Source organism: Poecilia reticulata, chromosome 10, assembly GCF_904066995.2.
Source record: "Poecilia reticulata chromosome 10, P_reticulata-male-v2, whole genome shotgun sequence".
Taxonomy (NCBI): Eukaryota; Metazoa; Chordata; class Actinopteri; order Cyprinodontiformes; family Poeciliidae; genus Poecilia; species Poecilia reticulata.
The window spans coordinates 22,340,074-22,360,337 of record NC_088839.1 but is presented as its reverse complement, the minus strand read 5'-3'; the positions used below and the strand labels follow the sequence as shown (position 1 = coordinate 22,360,337).

At 37.3% G+C, this 20,264-nt stretch overlaps 1 long non-coding RNA gene across 1 annotated transcript in view; it reads left to right on the top strand.

The window, feature by feature from the left end:
- The first annotated feature begins 2,612 nt into the window (after positions 1–2,612).
- Positions 2,613–20,264, top strand: part of LOC145553109 (uncharacterized) — a 117,628-nt gene continuing 99,976 nt past the window's right edge. Inside the window, exons 1-2 of the long non-coding RNA XR_014089320.1 lie at positions 2,613–2,839; positions 3,108–3,168. This is a non-coding gene — a long non-coding RNA (uncharacterized LOC145553109). The remainder of the gene's footprint in view (positions 2,840–3,107; positions 3,169–20,264) is intronic.

Here is a 20,264-nt window from a genome sequence, read left to right as displayed (position 1 = left end):
TGCAAACGCATGTGCTTTGCTGCTTCCGAGTGCAGAGTCTAAGTGCTGATGTAGCCATGAGTTTCCTCACATTGATTTTTTTTTGATGCAGTTTAGTAATCCTCAGATTCTGCTCTCGTCTCTGTTATAGAAACGTAAATTCAGCTGAATCGTACAAAATAATCCTTCTTTGAGGCTAAGAGGCGTCCGATCATATTAACATGACAATAGCAGATACTCACAGGCAGTAAATACCCTCAAAGCCACCTCAGTGTCTTTTCTCATACTTAGTTAAACACAAATGTCAAAAGGCATGGACGAAGAGTTGTAGCTCTAGAAAATGATCCTTTACGGTGAACAAATGGCACTCTTGAACTACTTTGAAAATGTTAATGTAATATCTATCAGTCTGACATAAGAATTTAGGTGTAGAGGTATTGCTGCGAAGGTGTTTGAAGAAGACTGATTAAGATCAATTTGACAAGAAGTCGCATGACCAGCAGAAATATAGAAAAGGTGTGACTTTTAGGCTGGAAAAGGGTATAGAGAAATTTAGTGGCATAACGTCTCACAACATTAATATTTCACACCAAAGAGAAATCTGTCTTGTGACATGCTGTTAGATGTCATCTGTGTCTCATAAAGTAATTCCAAATTATTGTGTGCCCCAGACATCAAGGTATGTGCTCTCAGCTTGACACCCAGTTGAAGCTGCATTTGAGATTCTTATTTTGATGAAAGAAAGGAAGTAATTCTTGATTTCACCTGCTGCTCTGACATAGTAAACGAATAAACTTCTTGTTACACTAAGCGTCGGAAGTTTCCTCCAAGACTGCTGTACAGTTGCTTGGTGGAAAACCAAAATAGTAAATAGAAAAAAGTATTAATTATTTATATCAATAAGAATACCAACCATTCTTATTGAATGGCCAATACCAACCATTCAATGACACTCTTATTTACATGAAAGTGTACCCCTGTCTAAAGACTAAGGAGGCTAACATATAATGGAGTTAGTAATTGTTGATCTATTAATACAGTTATTAAAAACAAGTACAAAGGGTGTAATTTTGTATTTTTTTTATTCCTTTATTTAACCAGGTAATCCCCAATTGAGATCCGGATCTCATTTTCAAGAGGGACCTGGGCAGAAGTCTGCAGTACACAGCAACCTGGTTACAAAATAAAATTGATTAATACATATGCACAAGTATAAAACAGTATAAAACAATTTAAAAACAGTGACATTGTTTAGTAGAATCTCGTTGCCTGTTTTTTAAGAATCGCTCCAAATAAGTCCAGTGAAATCAATTCTGATATCTTGATTTCAGACTGGAGCTGATTCCAGGCTGAAGGAGCCATCACACTGAAAGCTTGCTTTCCTTTTTCAGTTTGGCAACGTGGAACATGCAAAAGAAAAATGTTGTTGGAGCACAAAGAATGGGAATTAACAGATCTATGTAAAAGAGAGTTTAAGTATGCTGGAGCCAAACCGAGTAGAGATTCATGAATCAGGATCATCAGGTGATTGTTTCTCCGTACGCTTAAAGGAGGCCATTTAGCTTTTGCATACATCTCACAATGATGTGTGAGACGTCTGCTACCGTTTACAAACCTTAAAGCACAATGATAAACAGTATTTAATGATTGAAGGCATTTGGTCGAAGCATTCATATATAAAACATCACCATAATCCAGGAGTGGCAGGAATGTTGCAGTTACCAATTTACTTCTAGCTTTAAGAGAAAAACAAGAACCATTTCGGTAATAAAACCCAATCTTCATTTTCAGTGTTGGTAACAAATTTGCTATGTGACTTTTAAAAGAAAGCTCTTTATCTAAAATAAAGCCAAGATATTTATAATTACTGACAAACTCAATTTGTGTTCCTACAGCAGTTTTAAGCAGTAGAGGGATTTCTGGTAGTTTTCTAGAGTGTGAAAAAACCATTGCTTTTGTCTTATCCACGTTCAAAAAAAAATTTCAGAGTTTGTAAGCGGGTTTGAACTACAGTAAAAGCAGACTGCAAATACTGAATGGCCTGTAGAAGTGATGAAGAATAGCAGTAAATCACTAAATCATCTGCATAAAAATGATAAAAAGCATTTGACAGATTTTCACACAAGTTATTTATATAAATAGAGAATAAAAGTGGGCCAAGAACTGAGCCCTGTGGGACACCATTTAAACCGTACTATTAGAAGAAGCAAAGCCGGCCAATTGAACTCTCTGGGTTCTGTTTGACAGGTAATCAGCTACCCACATGGTAGCTTGATGTGAGAGCCCAATCCTGTGTAGAATGTCAATTAAAAGCGTGTGATTTACTGTGTCAAATGCCTTTGATAAATCAATAAAAAGAGCAACACAATGCTTTTTGCTATCAAGAGCCTCAATACGATCATTAATAACCTTTAGAGTGGCAGTTACGGTACTATGTTTTTTCCTAAAACCAGACTGTACATTTTGTAAAACATGTAATTCGGGTTAAAAGTACAAGAAATCGAGTTAAACAATTTATGAGCTATTAAATAAATTATTTTCATTTATTTTGGTGTAAAATGCGATTTATTTGCAGCATGTTTGAAATGTACGTCTAAAAAAAAAAAGTTATTTCCACAACTTAACTGTTGTGCTGTTAGTCTTGCATTTCTTTTATTTCATTGGTTGATCTAAATCGAATGTCCAATCATATGTTTGAGGGCGGGACCAAAGGGAGGCAGGCGAAAAGTAGCCTGAGAGATTCGACTGCCGTTCTGCGCTAGAAGGAGGCTGAACGAGCTAAGCTAAGAAAAGACGGTCATGACATACATGTGGTTCCAGAGTTTACATTCTTGTTTCGGACTATTTAACCTTTGAATGAGTGAGTACCTGCTGCAAATGATTTCTGTGCATAAATGAAATGCTAGAAGAGTATCATGATGCTAATCGCGAGTTAGCGTTTAGCATGTGCTTTAGTAACTCTATGTAGAGTTGATTAACCTTGGCCAGATATCTTAAGCTAAACAGAGACTTTTTTCACACATTGAACCGAGAGGTATTCTCTGGACTATTCTGCTGTGGATTGAATGGTCGAGTTTTGCCAGTTTACTCCATGTTAACGTGACGCAAATTTCAACTCACCTGTTCAGTGCACCTGCGTGTTCAAGGACAAGGCCTCATCCACCCCTCGCATCTAAACCCAAAGGATTTGTGAGTAAACTAAAGCACATGCATTTCTTTTCTGCCTGGTTTCAAGGGAAGCGACCATTTGTGCTTTGGGTCACAACGAGTGCAAGCTATTCATCAAGCCTGCAATGAGTTTGTTTATTTCAGTCAAAGACTTGTAATTTAAATGGTCAAGTTCTGAACTGAATTTAAAGGGGAACTATTTTTGCCGGTCCGTGAAATTCTGTGTTTGTTTCGTTTTTAGTTAGGATTAATACTCATTGATATTCCACCTGTGTTGCAGCATATAGCAAATTCATTTTTATTGCATATCCTGATACATTTACTAAATTCCACTTTTGATAAACTTTTTCTGAGTTGCTTCCTAATTTTATTGTTGCATCTAAAAACAAGCTTTAAAAGCCGAAATGTATTCTTAGTGGGTTTAAAATAATGTAGCTCTTATTTTTTATTGTTTATTAGAAGGAGCACTATATTTTAAAATCATAAAGTACTGTTTACCAGTAGTTGTCTTTTAGTGAAACATTCCCCGCCCAGAGTGTTGCCATCACCTTGATCGAGGGTTCCTATCTAGCTACTTGGGTTAAATGCTACAAAAGGAAAATAACTATTTAACAGTTATTTTAATGAAAATACTTGGACTGAGCAAACCTGGAATGGATAGTTCTATGCTTGCTCTTTAGTTTCATTTAATGTTGACACGTAGACCTTGATCATGCTGACTCGGACTGTTTTATTTTGTTAGTATTTTAATATTAACTTCTACCTTGTAAAGTGTAATGGTTCGCTTTCTTATCAGGTCTCCCTCGGAAATAGATATTCTAGTTTTTAAGGACTGGCTGTAAATCAAAAAGTCAATGTTTGCTGATGCTGAAATGGTTGTCCCTTTATACTCTTCATGATCCTACTGTATCCTGAAGACTGTTTGCCACATGTGTGAAAAACTGATAAACACACAACTGTTTGTTCTGTACCATTCAGTACACTCTGTAATCTGGTTAAAGTCACTCCTAACTCTCAGCAAAATCTAACTGGTACACATTTTCTGTATATTAGGGATACTAACTCTGCAAAATTTGAGACGGAGCAGAGATGAATGGAAGCTGAGACTGAAATTACAGAGTAGTGCTTCATAGCTGCAAATTCTGATATTTTTCCACAGAGGTCACACTCTGACAGTAAGATAAGAAAACATCAACACTGTGTACGCTGTGTGTCATTGTTAATGATGCACATTCCTGGGATGCTGTAGTTGTTTTTAATTTTCCTCAGAACATAAATGCTCTAAAACGGTGTTTCTCAGTCTCGGTCCTCGGATCATATTTTAGATGCCTTTGCCCCAGCACACCTGATTCACATGATAGCATTAGCTCCCGCACACCATCAAGTGCTGCAGAAGCCTGTTAATCACCCACTCATTCAGGTCAGGTGTGCAGCATAAGGAGAACACCTAAAACATGCAGGGCTGTGGTCTGAGGATCATGATTGAGAAGCAGTACTCTAAAATAAATATTTTTTAAACTCAGGAATTAGACTGGAGGATTTACACACTTTGTGTTTTCAGACAGCTGAAAGCAAAAGTCAGTTATTTAAAAAAATATGTAATGCAGGCCAATTTAAAAAGCGTTAAAGCAGATATGTACTATAAAAAAGATTTATGTCCTTCATAATGCAAGGAATATTCCTCAAATCGTAAATTCTTAGCAACGTCACGCCACAATTGGCCACTACAAAATGGTCAGGTTAGTCAAACTTAATACTTTGAGGTGAATTTCTACCCAGGTAATCTGCTTGATGCAGTGGAAAAGGAGGGAAAAAAGAAATGAATGTTTCCTTAAGTTTCCACTACTCTGTCTCAATAAACCTGGAAAAATACACACTCCTGTAAAAGACATATTTTCCTGCCTTTTTCTCTTGTTGCCTATTGTAAATATAATATGTGATTCTGTTGCTTTCATTCTCACCAACAAACTTGCCAGGTGTGATTTCTGCTGCGTGGGGCCTGTGTGTTTCTAAAGATAATATTGAGTTATTCTCTCCACTGCCAATCACTTTGAGCACATTGATGGCAAAAAGGCTCTGTCTAACTGGAGATTTGATGCAAAATGTTCCTTTGCAAGAAAATGCGTCCTATGAATACTATTACATTGAATCTGGCCACAACAGATTGAATTTTTCCTCACAGGCTTCCAGGGAACACACAAGATGCAATGGATGCATTTCCTCATCTGCCTGTCGTCTATTCCAGTTACAAAATAAACCTAGACTCATCGAAAGCACATGATTTTTTTTTTTCCATTGCTTCCAATCTTTATCCTCCTTAACAAGCTGGAACCTTCCTCTATTACAGATGAGTGGTTTTCTTATATGCAGCTGTTTGTTTTCACTAACTTACTTTCCTTGCTTTAAAGATATTGAAAAGCACTTGATTTCAACTTTAGAAATCGTAATGAACCATATTCTTCAAAGATGAAAATTTAGTATTTTGCAATTTGGTAATGCCTTGTCTCTCCTGTTATACAGTTCTGTTTTGGTCAGTTCACTTAGTAGTTTTGTTTTCTGAATGAAGATGAATTTTATGTTTCTAAACAGGTGAAGATCTAAATTTACAGCAACACAATGTTTCTTCTCATTATGACTGTCTTTGCATATTTTCTTATTTTAATTATAAGGATTTCACACAAATAACATGATTGTGTTTGTATTTTACTTGGACCCTTTGATTATTTAGTTTTTCTTTTCTTTTTTTTTTTGGTACTGGGATAACTTTTTGTTGGGAGTATTGCATATAATTGCCCAGACCTGATTTCCTCTCCTATTTTTTGCCATGAAAGAATGTGGACACTCCCCCACTGAGTCATTTGCATGTAAAAACACAACTAATTAGACACAGCAGTGAAATCAGCAGTACACAGCCACAATTTCAATGAATGTAAAACTGAAACACTTCTAAGTGCAACTGAGGCTCAGCGATCTTTTAACTGGGCAAAGATCAGACATCACAGCTATGAGAAAACACTTTAATTTACTTGCAATGTTTTATTTGTCAGTCTAGTATGAGAAAGTTGGAACAATCTTTAAATGCTTTGCTGACTGAAGTCTCCTTATTTAGGCTCTCTACAAGTGTTATGCATGGTCATGATGCATGGTTGAGCTTATTTTTCAAACAAACTCATAAAAAAGACCAAACATAAAATCAGCTTAATTTTTAGTGTACCACTTCCTCATACGTTTTTAATATCAGGTTATTATTCAGAGAATATGTTGACTAAAGAACTGAAGAAAGCAGATGGTGCACATATAGTGAGTGGTATTTGCATTGGTTTTTAATTCACATTGTGCCATGCAAAAACATTCGTTCTTGAGCCTTTTCGCACTTTGACAAGTCACACAACCACAAAATATATTTTTTATTTTTACTTGGCCCGGAGACCATACTTTTTAAAACTCCCATTTGCTGCAACGGCAGCAGCAGAGCTCTTGAGGTATTTTTCTGGAAATTAACTTCTTATTCTTTGTGCAATCTCTCAGGCTCGGTTAGATTTGATGGACAGCATCTATCAGCATTGGTGGATTTTCACTGGATCATTCTAGCACTATCTTGCACTTGTTTTTTTGCATGTCTTTCATGGCTCTTGGCAAACTCTGCACATGGGTTCTGGCAGATTTTGTTCAGTGAAGACTTGATTTTTCTCAACTCTTCCCTCAATGCCAACTTTGCCAAAGTTTTTCATTCAACAGATTCTGCTATGTGAAATGTGGATCTGTGAAGCTCATCCAGAGTTGCCAAAGACTTCTTGACTATCTCTGGCAGGTTTGCAATCGTGGCTTAATCTTTCGATTTTCAGACGATGGATGGAACATTGCTTCATGGAATATCCAAAGTTTTACTGTATATTTTTTTAGAGTCATTGTTTGAAGCTATGAATGTTTTTAATGTTCTCTGCAAATATTCATGACTAAGCCCAGTAAATAAACCTCAGAAATTGAAGAATCGGAGATTCAATTCATTTATACTGTTTGGATACCTCAACCTTTTGTGAATCTAAAGAGTGAACCCAATGGGACTAAATAAAATGTTTACAAAAGCCCTGCTTATTTCTAAAATATTGGCGTTTATACCTCTTGGCGGTAAAGTGGTTTTTATACATGAAGCAGAGCCACAGAAAATCCACTAGTTCCTCTCGGAAATTTATTTTGTAGAAGGCTGAAGGTAAATCACTCAAGTGTACTTCTAAATATTCTTTTAGATGCAAGTCTCCCTTTGAGACAGAACAATGTCATTGTGGAAGTGAACAAGGAACAGATTATCCAAAAAAAGCCAAACTTTTCTTAACACATTTCCCTCACTTTTATTCATGATAGTTACTTTAAAATCAACATGACTGAGAACTATTTATTCTGTATTTCCTGCCTGCTAACAAAACATACCGTCTATGAATATTTTAAATTTTTAATAAGAACATAATTTTGTTATTAAAAGAGAGAGCACAAAACTTTCAGCTGTTGTATTGTAATCTTGGCTGTGTTCACTCATTTCGAAGAAGAAATCATGTTTTTCTAATTAACCTCAAACGTAATATTTTGGTAGAACACAATATTATACAGCAACAAAGCCATGCTTGACGAGGTGCATTAAACATTTCTGTGCAGGAACTGATTAGCTTTTGTCATGGACAGAATTTCAGTCCTGCAGGCTCTCTGAGTGTTGTTGCGATAAGCATAGTTACACCTCATATTTTTTTTTATTTATTCATGTTCTGTTTTCTATAGGTTTTTATCTGAGACGAATAGTTGCATCCCCAGGATACAGTTGGTAGTGCTTATTTTTAGAAGCAAATTATATATTTTAAAATGTATACAGTGGAAATGTATTCTATACATAATGCTTCACTGTTTTTCTAAGCACCTAAGGAGGAATCCTATTTATTTCTTTGCTTAGGCTATTATTTTATTTCCACGGTTTAATTTAGTATGCTATGAATCTGCAGCTGTTGCACACAAAACATGCAAATCATTCACTTTTTGCATCTGTTTAATTAAATGCATTTCTTTCTCTTTCTTTCACTCATCATTTTCAGCAACCACTGAACATGATGTCATTCTCAAATGAGGAACAGTTTGAAATACAGCTTTTAGATGTCCAGATATTCAAAGTTTCATGTTGGGGAGATAATGTGCTCTTATCAAAGTAACAATGAATGCAGAAATAAGCACACAGAGAGAAATAGTGGACTGATGCAGCAGATATCCCCATATGAAGGCTGAAATGTTAACTGGATCTGGCTACACGGATGACCGTCAAGCAGAACAGCAGATTTTGAGTTCTGCACCACCACTGATGCTTAAGAAGTTTTTCTTTAAAAAAAAAAAAAGAAGAAATATATACATATATTTACACATTTACTGTCTGTTCTGAGGTTCTTCTTGGGTCTGGCTGGGGTAATAAATGTAACAGCTCTATTAGGAACACATCATGGGGTTTGTTACAGCAATTGTAAAGGTCAGTACGATGTGAATCCTTATTTATATTCATATGTTTGTACTAAGTTTTTGTGTCTGTCGAGTTGCTTCTCCCTGAGGTTATGCAGGTATTTCACATGACTGGTAAAGTTGGCATGTTGAAGCCAATTACAGTCTCCAGGTGCAGCCTCTATATTTGGATCCTTTCACAAATACAGCAACTGGATCAATGAGAGCAGGTTGTAATGCAGAAAACAGCCAACTACCTAAATGAGCATATATTTGCAACATTCTGTCCTCTCTTTAGGTGATCAGAGCCCCCATAGGAATAAATAACCAAACTTTTTTAGTTTGTTTTTAATACCTAGCAAGTCTGTTGACAGGGCTGTGCAGAAAAACATTTAAATAAGCATGTTTATTGTTGACCTTCATACTTTAAGTGAATTTAGAAACTAACTTCCTAAACTTCAGCTGAATGCAACTGACTGTGGTAACAACTTCTTTCTATTTCTGAGTTGGTGGCTTTAACCTCAACCACTTCCTGCAGAGAATGTGGACCATTCCCACTTCTTCTTAAGCATTATCCTGCGTTCAGTTTACGCTTATTGTCTCTAAGTATGTCACATTAAAACCAATAACAATGTTTTGCTTTTGCCGTTATATAGTAATGAAATTAAGTGAGAAACCACATAACTTACAGGTTCACATTTTTTTGCTGCCCCTTTACAATGATGCCACCAAACACAATCCTGTGCAACCAATCCTGTTCATAAAGCACCAAAAAACTAAACAGAGACCACCTGTGTGTAACATAACCTAAGTATAAACAGCTAGGAGGGTTAGGTTATAAAACCATATCCCCAGTGTGGCAGATCTCAAAGAGCAGTGTTTTAATCTGGAAGTGGACAAACAGTCGCATGAATGTAAACTGACAGACGAGGAAACTAGAACATTTATTAGGAAAGCAGCCAAGAAGCTACTGGAAGCTGCAGATCACCACAGTTCAAGTGGAGTGACCTGCTGATGGAACATATATTAATCATGCCCTCTGTAAGTGATGTGAAAAGGTCACTTAAACTTTCAATATTACCAATATGAATAGGTTATTTTCATAACTACTACGTTCACATGGTCTCAGATAAAAGTCAACAAAGAGTGCTCCAGATATTGACAATGTAAGTTTGCAAAAGTACATGAAAATGTTAGTTTTGATATTTGGATCTCTGATACTGTAGCTGTGTGGAAAAACAGAAACATGCTTTCTTTTAATCCAATGTTGCCTGTTTAAACATGCCACTCCCCAATCTGTATTGAAAGCTTATGTCCAAAGGTGGTTCTGTGGCAGAGTTCAGAGCCACCTTTGGACACAATGCAAAGTTGCACAAGGCTCTTTGTCTTCCCTTCCTTCAGTCTGTAAGCAAGCACAACCTCATGTGTCCACAGCAGAACTCTTTAAAATTCACCAAAAAAACATTTGGTAGCTCTTTTTTCTCTAAAATAGAATGGCTGAAAACCAAGACATTACATTGTTTAATGCAATCCTAAAAAAATGCAGTGCCTTGCATAAATATCAATACCTCATAATGCCATGTTGCCCTACCTCATAATGTAATGTGATGGTGCAATAAATAAACTTGGTATAAAGTCCTTTATCTTTATTCAAGACACTGTTTACTCTTATGGTAGCTGAGCACCTGTTGCTTTTTTTTCCCTCTGTGTGGTGAATGATTGCGTCTCAGTACACTTGCTTTAAAATTAATGACAAATAAAAAATTGAAAAGGGTGGCATGCAGGTGCATACAGCCCTCCTGTGTTACCTGAACCTCCATTCACTGTAATTACAGCTGCTGTTTGTGCACGAACAAATCCCAAAACAGTATTTACTCAGATTAAATTACACACAGGTGACTATTAAGTAAGTAGGGGATTTCTCAAGATAATTGCAGAGTGTATTATATAGTGAGAATGAAAGATCAGGAGTGTAAAGACGGTTGCCTGCTACACTTTGGAAAGTTTTATTTGTAAATAATTATTGTTCCATTTCATAATTATGCACTCCTTTGTGGTGGTACATTTCATATCATCCCAGTAAAAACACTGAAATTAAATGGAAATCGGTGCCTCTTTATGTACATATATATTTTGCATTTAAACCAGGAGAATCTACCAGTAAGATGTTTGGAGTGTCCCAGTTATTAGTTTTTGTCCATGATTTTGTCATTTAAGATTAAGCACATTCAAAATGAAATGCAATGGGAATGATTGAGGCCTGAGTGGTTCTACAGGAATTTTAAGTGTTTCAGAAGACCATCTGTCTTCCTCACAGCAGCCAGTGTGTGTGTGTTCCTGCACCATCAGTGTAGCCCCGCATGCACAATGGTGTAATACATTGTGCTTTTCTTATTTCTTGGATTGTGTGCAAGGATGTTATTTTCTTTATTTAGCATATAGTCGATTGCTAACCTACATGTTCTGCAGTTTGGGAGCCTTGGAACTGCAGCGCAGTCCATTTTGATCAATGCGGGCTGTGAGTTTAGGCAGTTGCGTTGGGCAAGCCTCCAGACTACAAATGTTTTACAAAATACAATAGCAGGGAAAAACAACTTTCCCTGTTGTGACATTTCACTGCAGCCAGTTGCATCAATGTTGTAAAAAGTGACTCTGAAACATACCTTAACAATTCCTTTGTAGCATGCTAAAGCTACTTAGTTGCAGAAATAGATGTTATCATACTGCACTTTTTTTCCCCTTTCACTTAAATTTTTGCAAAAGAAAAGAAAAAAGCAAAAACAGAAGTTTCTTTCTTTACTCTATTTAGGATTGAACCAGCACCCAACAATTTACCTTATGACTGCAGAAAATGTTAGTCTGTATTTCTCTTTCTTCTTGTAGTTAGCCACAACAAAGAAACTCTCTGCAAAGCTTTCCAAAGCTGGAAAACATGTTTCCAGCTTTGGAAAACATGGTCTGTATTGTGGTACAGAGATTTGTAATGTTGCCAAGTTGAAACATTTAGATTCACTGTTCATATTTAGGCTCCTGCTCAAAGTAGAAGTTGCATGCCCCTAAAAAAACAACAACTTTGCTGGCCTGGGTCAGGTTAGAAAGTGTTTCTGGTAAACCCAACTTCCCAGTTTGCACTACAAATGTAATACTTGGAAATATTTACACTGGGAAATTGATGTAATTCACGTAGTTTCGGTGACCACACAACACAATCAAACAGATGTCTACATCTGTTCCAAAAAATAATCAAAACCACATTTGAGGCTCAGTGGGTGGAGTTGTTGAGGAAAATTCTTGAGGAGAAAACATGTTTGTATAATTAAAAGTACTTGTTTCCAGAAACCAACCAAAGCAGTAATTGTGCAACAACTCATCCTTTTGTAACGTTTGTGTTGCAAATACAGCTAAAACCTGGTAATTGCATATATTAAAAAAAAAATGACAAAACGTCGCCTGCTTTAGACATTTTGAGTACAGAGCCTGTTTAACAAAAGATGACAAACTTTGTAAAGATTTTTTAAATCGTTTTTCATATTCAAAATTGACAATTTTTTCAGTATTTGGTGAATTGTCTTTTGAACTGTGTGATTTAGTCAGACGCTGTCCTAGCTTGTTTGGGCCCCTGGGTAAGCAACCCCCGCTCTAAGTTGCACAAAACTTGTTTAACTGGGTGAAACAGTTTTGTGGGTTCAAGATTGAACATTTAATATTTCTGTGTAATGTTTTTTCTTTGTGATGGCATCTAATGTATGAAGTGTCATTTGCAGTATTCCTCCAGGATGTGGTCCAGTGATTCAGAAAAAACATCTAACCAAACTACAATTAGTTTAAAATAGGGCAGTGACTCTTACACTGAACTGTTCCATATGGTTCAAACACTGAATTGTTCCCATAGTTTAAAATAAGTCTGAAATAACCATTTTATGTTTATTTAGAAATATTGCAGTGTGTAACTTTTTTTTTTAGCCACACTTCACGCAACATTAATAGAATGCTATTAAAATTGTAATTGCTTTTAAAGCTTTAAAAGGTTGTTTTACTTTTCCAGTGTGCTGGACAGACTCTTGCATGTAATAAAAACATGGAACTTTCTTCTTTAATCAGTTTCAAATGTATCAAATGCAAGAGATTTTAAAAGAGCCTTGTTTTATTTTATCAAAAGTGTTATAAATGTACATTTATGAATAAATATACTATGTTACTAATGCTAAATATGTGTAATAAATGTTTAAAATAAATTGAAATTCCTAGGACCCAAAGGGGAGCCAAATAAACCAAAAAACCTACAGCAAAAAAGAAGAAAAAACATTCAACATTTTGGTTTTGCCCCTGTAGTTTATAGCTGGGATGGACTTCCTTGGCTGGCAAGCAAAACTGTACCAAAATTGAACCAGATTTGTGGAGGTCCATAGTAGAGGTGTGTCGATCGATCGGCCACCGATCATAATTGGCCGATTTCCTTGAAAAAGTGTATGATCCGTGATCGCCGATCACGGTCTCTTGTTGCCGATCACACAAACCGATCACCTGCATCTCATTTCGCAGCCTGCCTGTGCAGCTGGTCTCTTCTTTTCTTCACGCTGCGCAAACGCGCAGCAACAAATCCTAAGCGATGAGGAACTATAACGCACTGAGTGAATGGGGATGTTTGCGTGTTGCGGTGGAAAATTGAAGCACGTGGGGTGAAGCAGGTCAAAATGCATCAACACAACGAAGCTAATATGGCATAAAAACAATGCCATACATGACGGAGTTTGGCTACATCGAGGCTCACTGCAGTAAAAAAGACATATGGAGCGATCAGATAGCAGGTAAAGCAGCGCACAGCTACAAACACTCACCTGGATTATTAGCATGACGGTCAGAAAGCTAAACAAATAACTTGCAAAATTATTTAAGTCTTCAAGCTGCGATGTAAGATGCTGGTTCTGCTATCGCTGTTGAACCGCTGCTCCGCGCTACAGGTAGTAATATTTCGCAGACGGAGCGCCGCTTCTGCTCCACCTGGTAGTGACTCTCACACCGAACCTCTGCTTAAAGCTGCAGCATCTAACTTAAAAAAATACATTTTACATACGTATTAAAACTTTCGCTGTCCTAACATGAGACAAATAATCTCTGAAAAAATAATTGTTCTCCTCCCTGTTCTGCATAATTACTCTGCTCAGTCAGAAACGGCCAATCAGAACTAGCAGTAATCAGCTAGCCGCCATGCTAACAGGAAGTTTTCATGCAAACTCAGGATTGTTTATTGTAATGGATTCTGTATTTGCCTTTGAATGTTAAGTTTTATACTTGAATTTTTTGGCAATGTTGAGAGGTTTTATTTTGACTCTTTTAATTATTTGGCCTCTTCAGAGCCTTCATATGTTTTCAGTCTGTTAATGATAGTATTACCGATAGCAGTACAATTTGCAGAATGCCTGTTTTGTTTAGTTCTTGGAAAAAGTTATTAAAAACAAGTTTTTGTCTAAATTAAGGTGAATTCATGGTTCCTTTTTCCACATAATGTAACCGGTAGTGCTTATGATTAAAAAAATAATAATTATGTGATCAGTATCGGTGGGTGATCGGAATCGGCAGGAAAAAACCTGATCGGCACGTCTCTAGTCCATAGTCCTCTTCCTGATATTATGACTGATTTATTTGTCACTGTCACTCAATTAACTCAGATGTTATGACTCAACTTTTCAGAAGCTTACAAAGCAAAGTCATCTTAATCTGGACTTTCCCAAATTATTTTAAGGCGTAACCATGTCATTGTATGCCAACTTGTATGTAGACTTCTAACTTTAAACAAAATATATTATGTTGTCTTCAAGAACATTTTATTATGAAATTTTACTAACATTTTTCTGAGATAAATTAGAAAATGTTTGCCCTGATTTCATACGAGACTGTGAGAAAGGTTGTCTGCTCCTACCTAGTGAAAGTAACAAAGCAAGGAAGTGAGTCCAACCTATTCAGTCATAATCAGTCATAATGTTTTGCAACATGGTTTAAAAGCTTTCATTGTACATAATGTGGGAAACCCTGCACCCATTGTAATATGAAGCAAGAGGATGGAAGAGGGGAAAGGTTGGGGTTCACTCATCATGCTGGGACGTGTTCTCTGACGGAAACGCGGAAGACAGCAGTGGCGCTTCATGGGAAACTTTAGAATTTCATAACGAGTCATAAAGACTCCCATGTGAACAGACGCAGCTGAGAGCCGGGCACAGCAGATACTCACTGATCCCTGCCAATTTTCTTTTATGTCTGTTAAAACACGAGCGCTCTAGTCTACAGGGAGACTTTCCTGGCACGGTCCACCCAAATATTTTCTTCTAAATTTATTTATTTTTTTAGGACAAGAAATTTAAAGGATCAACACAATTTTCTCTTTCCTGCCATTCCAAAGCGTAATTTTCCAGTCGTAAAATTATGACGGATTTAAAAGATTTACTGACAGAGCTCTGTCACTTGTGAGATTTATGTTGTTCTGTCAGGTAATAGTATCTTCATTATAGTTTCATCCCCTTAGGGAAATCTTAACCAATTAAACAAATAGATTGTGAAATCAGCCCCTTCGTTTTGCGGACGTTTCTGTACTGGGAGGAATTGGAAGCTGTTGTTCGGTAATGGTAAACATCATTATCAAGGAGAGGCTGAAGTGCTGCGGATGCTGCTTTTCCTGCACATTTACAGATGTGCAGAGCAACTAGAGATGACTATTTTTAGCCTGCGGTATACACTAAAGGTAAAAGCGGGCTCTCTGTGTGTGTAATTACTGGGGAAGACGCCGTCCGGGCCAGGTGTAAATCCTCGTACGTGGCCTTCATTACCGGGATGCTGGCAGACCGTTGGCTCTGGAGTGAGGATAATGACAGCGTGGGATTAACCTTGCTTCCTACTTTTTTTTGCCCCCTCTGCACAGCCGCCACCGGCCCACCTCTTTCACACTCTGCTCTCAAAGGAGGCCCTTGTCTCAGACAATGTGAAAGCTTGCCGAAGGGGGTTTTGATCATGCTGGGATGTGGAGCTGTGTGACAGGCCTCAGACACAGATATTTAGTTTCCCACTCAAAGAAGTGCAACTCAGGGGATTAGTGGAAAAACTTCTTACGCAGCTACAGTTGATGTATTTTACTATATTGTAAGCAGCCGTTACCTCTTTCGGCAGCTCAGAGAGAGACCTAGATGCTGCGTGTGTTTGTGAAAGCGAGTGGTGGTTTTGCTGTGTGTGTTTGTCTGCTCCTTTTCATCTTCTTTCATTTCTCACTGGTATGGTACTTATGCTTCCCCCTCCACTCAAAGTCAGACCAAGGTTTACTCAGAGTCATGAATCAGCCAGCCTTTTTCCACTTAAAAGTAAGTTTTCAAGGATATGAAAAGAGGGATTAGCGGCTATTTCGTGTGGAAATTATTTTATTCTTTTGGCTAAATCCACTTGAGGACATTTTAAACTCTCTGGAACGAAAAAAGGGAATTTAGTAAAAGCAAGTGCTTGCATCTGCTCGAGGAAGGGTTTTGAAAAACAGCGACACAGTTTTTAAATTTACACCAAGATGTTCTGCGTTATGAGTTCATGAAATTAAACAAGCTGCCGAAAGTTAGACCAATCTGCCAGAAAGTGCTGCTCTAATTAAAGGTTTCATGATGGAGGCTTTGAGTTTTCACAGAAGAAAACTTGAAGTTTTCTTTAGCAATATAAGCCATAAAGACATATTTTGCTTTAAACATAACATAGTCTCAAGTAGGGGTGTAGTGATACAATAATTTCACGATACGATATACGACATTCTGGTCACAATACGATATGTATCACGATATTTGTTGAGCGATACGATTCAGTGCATTTTTACGATTTTCTGAAAGATTTTAGAAGAACGGTGATTTTAGTGACATTTTGTGTTCCACAGACCTGAATTTACTTAACTGAAAACTGATTAAAAGCACCAACTACACAATACCTAACTCTGATTGGACAGTCTAACAGTCTGCAGCTGGACAAAATTAATCAAAGATGCAGTGAGAGAATTAGTTTCTGTCATTTAATTCATGTGGATTTGACATAAAACTCAAAAGTTTAAACGGTAATCCAGGAGCAGAGTGGGGAGATTATCAGCCTCTGCAGACTCTCAATATGCAAGTAATTGCGTGTTTTTTCTTTTGGACACTGTGGCTGCATCCGTGGCTGTAAGCTGCTTTCTTCTAACTGCTAAAGTCGTGGCTCCGCCTCACCCCGTAGTGATCGACTCTCTGCAGCTACGCAGCGCGGCTATTCCTCTGCTTGGATCTCTGAGTAGCTGCCTTTCAGACTGCCAGGATCTCATCGTTCTCTCAGTCTCTGATACTCTTTGTCTGTTGCTAATAAGAATGATCGATCAGCCATTGTTATCATGGAAATCCTCACTGCGCCGCGGATTCCGGCTGGGGGGTTTTCCTCTTCGTCTTCCTGCTCAAAACACAGCGCTGCTGCTCGCCCGCTGCGGATGTTATCAACCCATGTTCATTCTTCAGGTAATCCTTTATTTACAGAACAGAAACCGCTAAGCTAAAAACTAATTACGAAGTGAATGCTACCAGTCGAAATTTGCCTGAATTTCGCGATCTCACTGCTGCGTTCGCGCCGCTACTCCTTTACGCGTCTCCGTTCCGCTTCTCTATTACAGTTACTTGCGCAACTTTACTTCGTTTCTCAGCAACAAAATACAGCCCATCGTTATTTATTGAAGATTTTATATTTCCAAAAACACAGGAAACTAATGTTTCGTTTTGTACGTTTGGAAGCTCATTGCCTCTCACATAATCGGAAAAGCCGGGGAATGGCGGAGCTTTTGACATTTCTCTGACAATCAGAAAAATATGATTTACTAATTTTAGCATAACTCCGGTTATACTTGGCCTATTAACACAATTTAAAAACTGGTGTGTAGTTTATAATATGCACTTTAAGCTCATGTTGACTGAGGGAGGTGGGGTCTTGCTGCTACGCTGTAACAAACTAGACGTTAAAAAGAGCTATAAGGCTATAGAGCCCTGTGGTTTAACGGATCGATACTCGCGGATGAAAAATCGATACTTTCCGAGGGTGGAAAATATCGATATATATCGCCGAATCGATTTATTTATACAGCCCTAGTCTCAAGTAAACTAAAACAAAATGAAGGTAAGATCCAAATAGACCAATTTTCACAGTGAAACAAACAAATAAAAACTTTAGACAGATGAAAAGCATAGCAGCGGGGTATTTATAGTTATTTTCAGTTCATATTATAAATACCTGAATCACAGCCAGACCTGTCTGTGAAGCTAAGTAGATGTTGTAAAACTTCAAAGAGAGATTATCATGTAAGACATACCTTTCTCTTGGGAAAATACAAACCACGTCAGCAATACATTATCCTGCTTCTATTGCTTAGTCTTTTTAAAGCTGTTTTATTAAAGTAAATGCATCCAGCTGAGATCAAAAGGCATAACAAATTTTATTTTAAAAAGCTTGAAAACAGCAAGCTTTTAAGTAATCTAAAATCAAAGTCTCTTTCAAACTATGTACCTTAATCTCCAGTGTTTCCTTTAATACTTAATATGCAAAAGAAGATGTAAAATTTTGAATCAGATCTTCATTTCAGACACTTGAGGTTTGTCTCTTATGTAGACCCCCCTAAATACAGACTGAGTGGGCTGCAGGAGGTTTTAGTCAAATCCAATATAACCAATTTACCCTGATAACCAACATTAATGCACCTGTCTATGTTGTTCTGCTTGTGGTGTTTCTGCTTCGTTGCGTGTGCTGCCTGGAATAAAATAATGATTTTTAATTTTAAAAACCAATAAACAGGCAGCTTTTCTCTCAGCCTGTGAAAAACAAAATGTTGCAAAAAACAGTTTTCCAACTTGGAGGTCCAGAAAGTTGATGCAAGATTTAACATTTGACAGTTTTTCTAATCATTTTTCTCTGACAAATACAGAAAATCTAAAAAGCAAATGGAGTAAAGGAAGCTTTAATTCTAAGCAACTAACGCAGACAAACAGTGACAGCACAAGTTTTCTCTAGACTTGAAATATAACTGTATTCACTAAGCTTTCTTAAGATTAATTTAATGAATTTTGAGACAAAGCCCAAAAAAATAAATTCATAAACTGAAACAAGTTGACTTTACAAATAAAAAATAATACCTGCATTAATAGGAAAACGTATTTAATTTGGTTGGTGAGATTTCTTAATTCTCCCTCCTGAGCGGCATAGTTCTGTAGCTGCTTCAAAGTTTCTATGGGCCTCTGGGTTGCCTGTCTGACATCCAAGTGGACTGCCATGTTGTGTCGAACTATCCAGATCATGGGTTGAACAGCGATTGGTATCTAAATGGGTTTAATGGTTAAATCAAACATTCACACAGTGAAAGATGTTGCTTTGTTATACCTCCCCCAACTCATAGCAAGCTGTTTTACACCACTCAGTGCAAATGGCTCGCAGCTCAGGCTGTTAATTGCATTGTATTTTCCTCATGTTTGAAGTTTAGTAGCTCACTAGGTGGTGGCCTACCTGCTTAGATGAGGGGATTCACAACATTCACAATGTTTTATCTGTGTCAAAAATACAACAACATGGAAAGATGTAGGAGTGGCCGTGTAAAGTCTTCTGGAAGTGCCAAGAATACAACAGAATGTGAAAAGATCTATTTTCCTGTACACTGACAGCTGCTTCTGATGTCAACAGCTACAGTAGTGATTGGATATTTAGTATTTTAAATAAGAACTTACATCTGTGGAAGCTTGCTGTCAAGTCTCTAAAGATATCTGAAATTTCATCATGCAGGTTTTTGTCCATCACAGCATATGGGAATCTGCAAGGATAGATTATAGCATTTCATTGTCACACAAATGTCAATTTAGCATTCAAAATTTAAGAGGGACTGGAACAGCTGAAAGTGACGCTTTTCTGAATAGATTTATTCTTTTGTTTCTAATGTGATGCCATTTAGACTGGTTTGAATTTTACAGATAAGTTCATTATCACCTCTGTCAATGTCCCTAGGATTGAAGTGCACTTAAAAAGTGACATCAGTTTTACAGTAAAACATGATGATTAAGGGCCAGATTGCGGTTGTAAATTGGCCAAATCTGTGAGCAAACTGTGGCTGCAGAGGGCAGGCCTTAGGTGTCCACTGAGGCCAGCTGTCATACAGAGGTGTGCTGAGAAACGAGAGAAAAATCAATGTCAGTAATTGCTCAATAACAGTCCTTGAATGTAGGAGTGAAGCGAGGGGACAGGAGTCAGCGCAGTCACCCAGGCATGCATTAGTTTAGTGTATCGGGGCATTCAAACTGTCCTGGTAAGCCACTACAAGTGCTGCGATTTAAGGTTCACTCACAGGTCATTCTCAAGTGAAAGAGACTTGTTTGAACATAACAGCTGTAATTATGTGCATCTTATTTTGGCATCCAGTAGAAATGTTTGAATTGCTTTTCAATGTAATGGCAGTAATATGAGCTCTATAAACTATGATGCACTTTTTGCTAACTTCGTTATTAGGCATGAAATTGTTTAACATTAATAGAAAATCAACAAATCACAAGTTAGCAGCCCTATACATTCAGGTGAAAAATATTTGAGGTTCAAACTGAGAATCAGGATGGAGAAGAAACATTGACTGCAGTTTCTGCCAC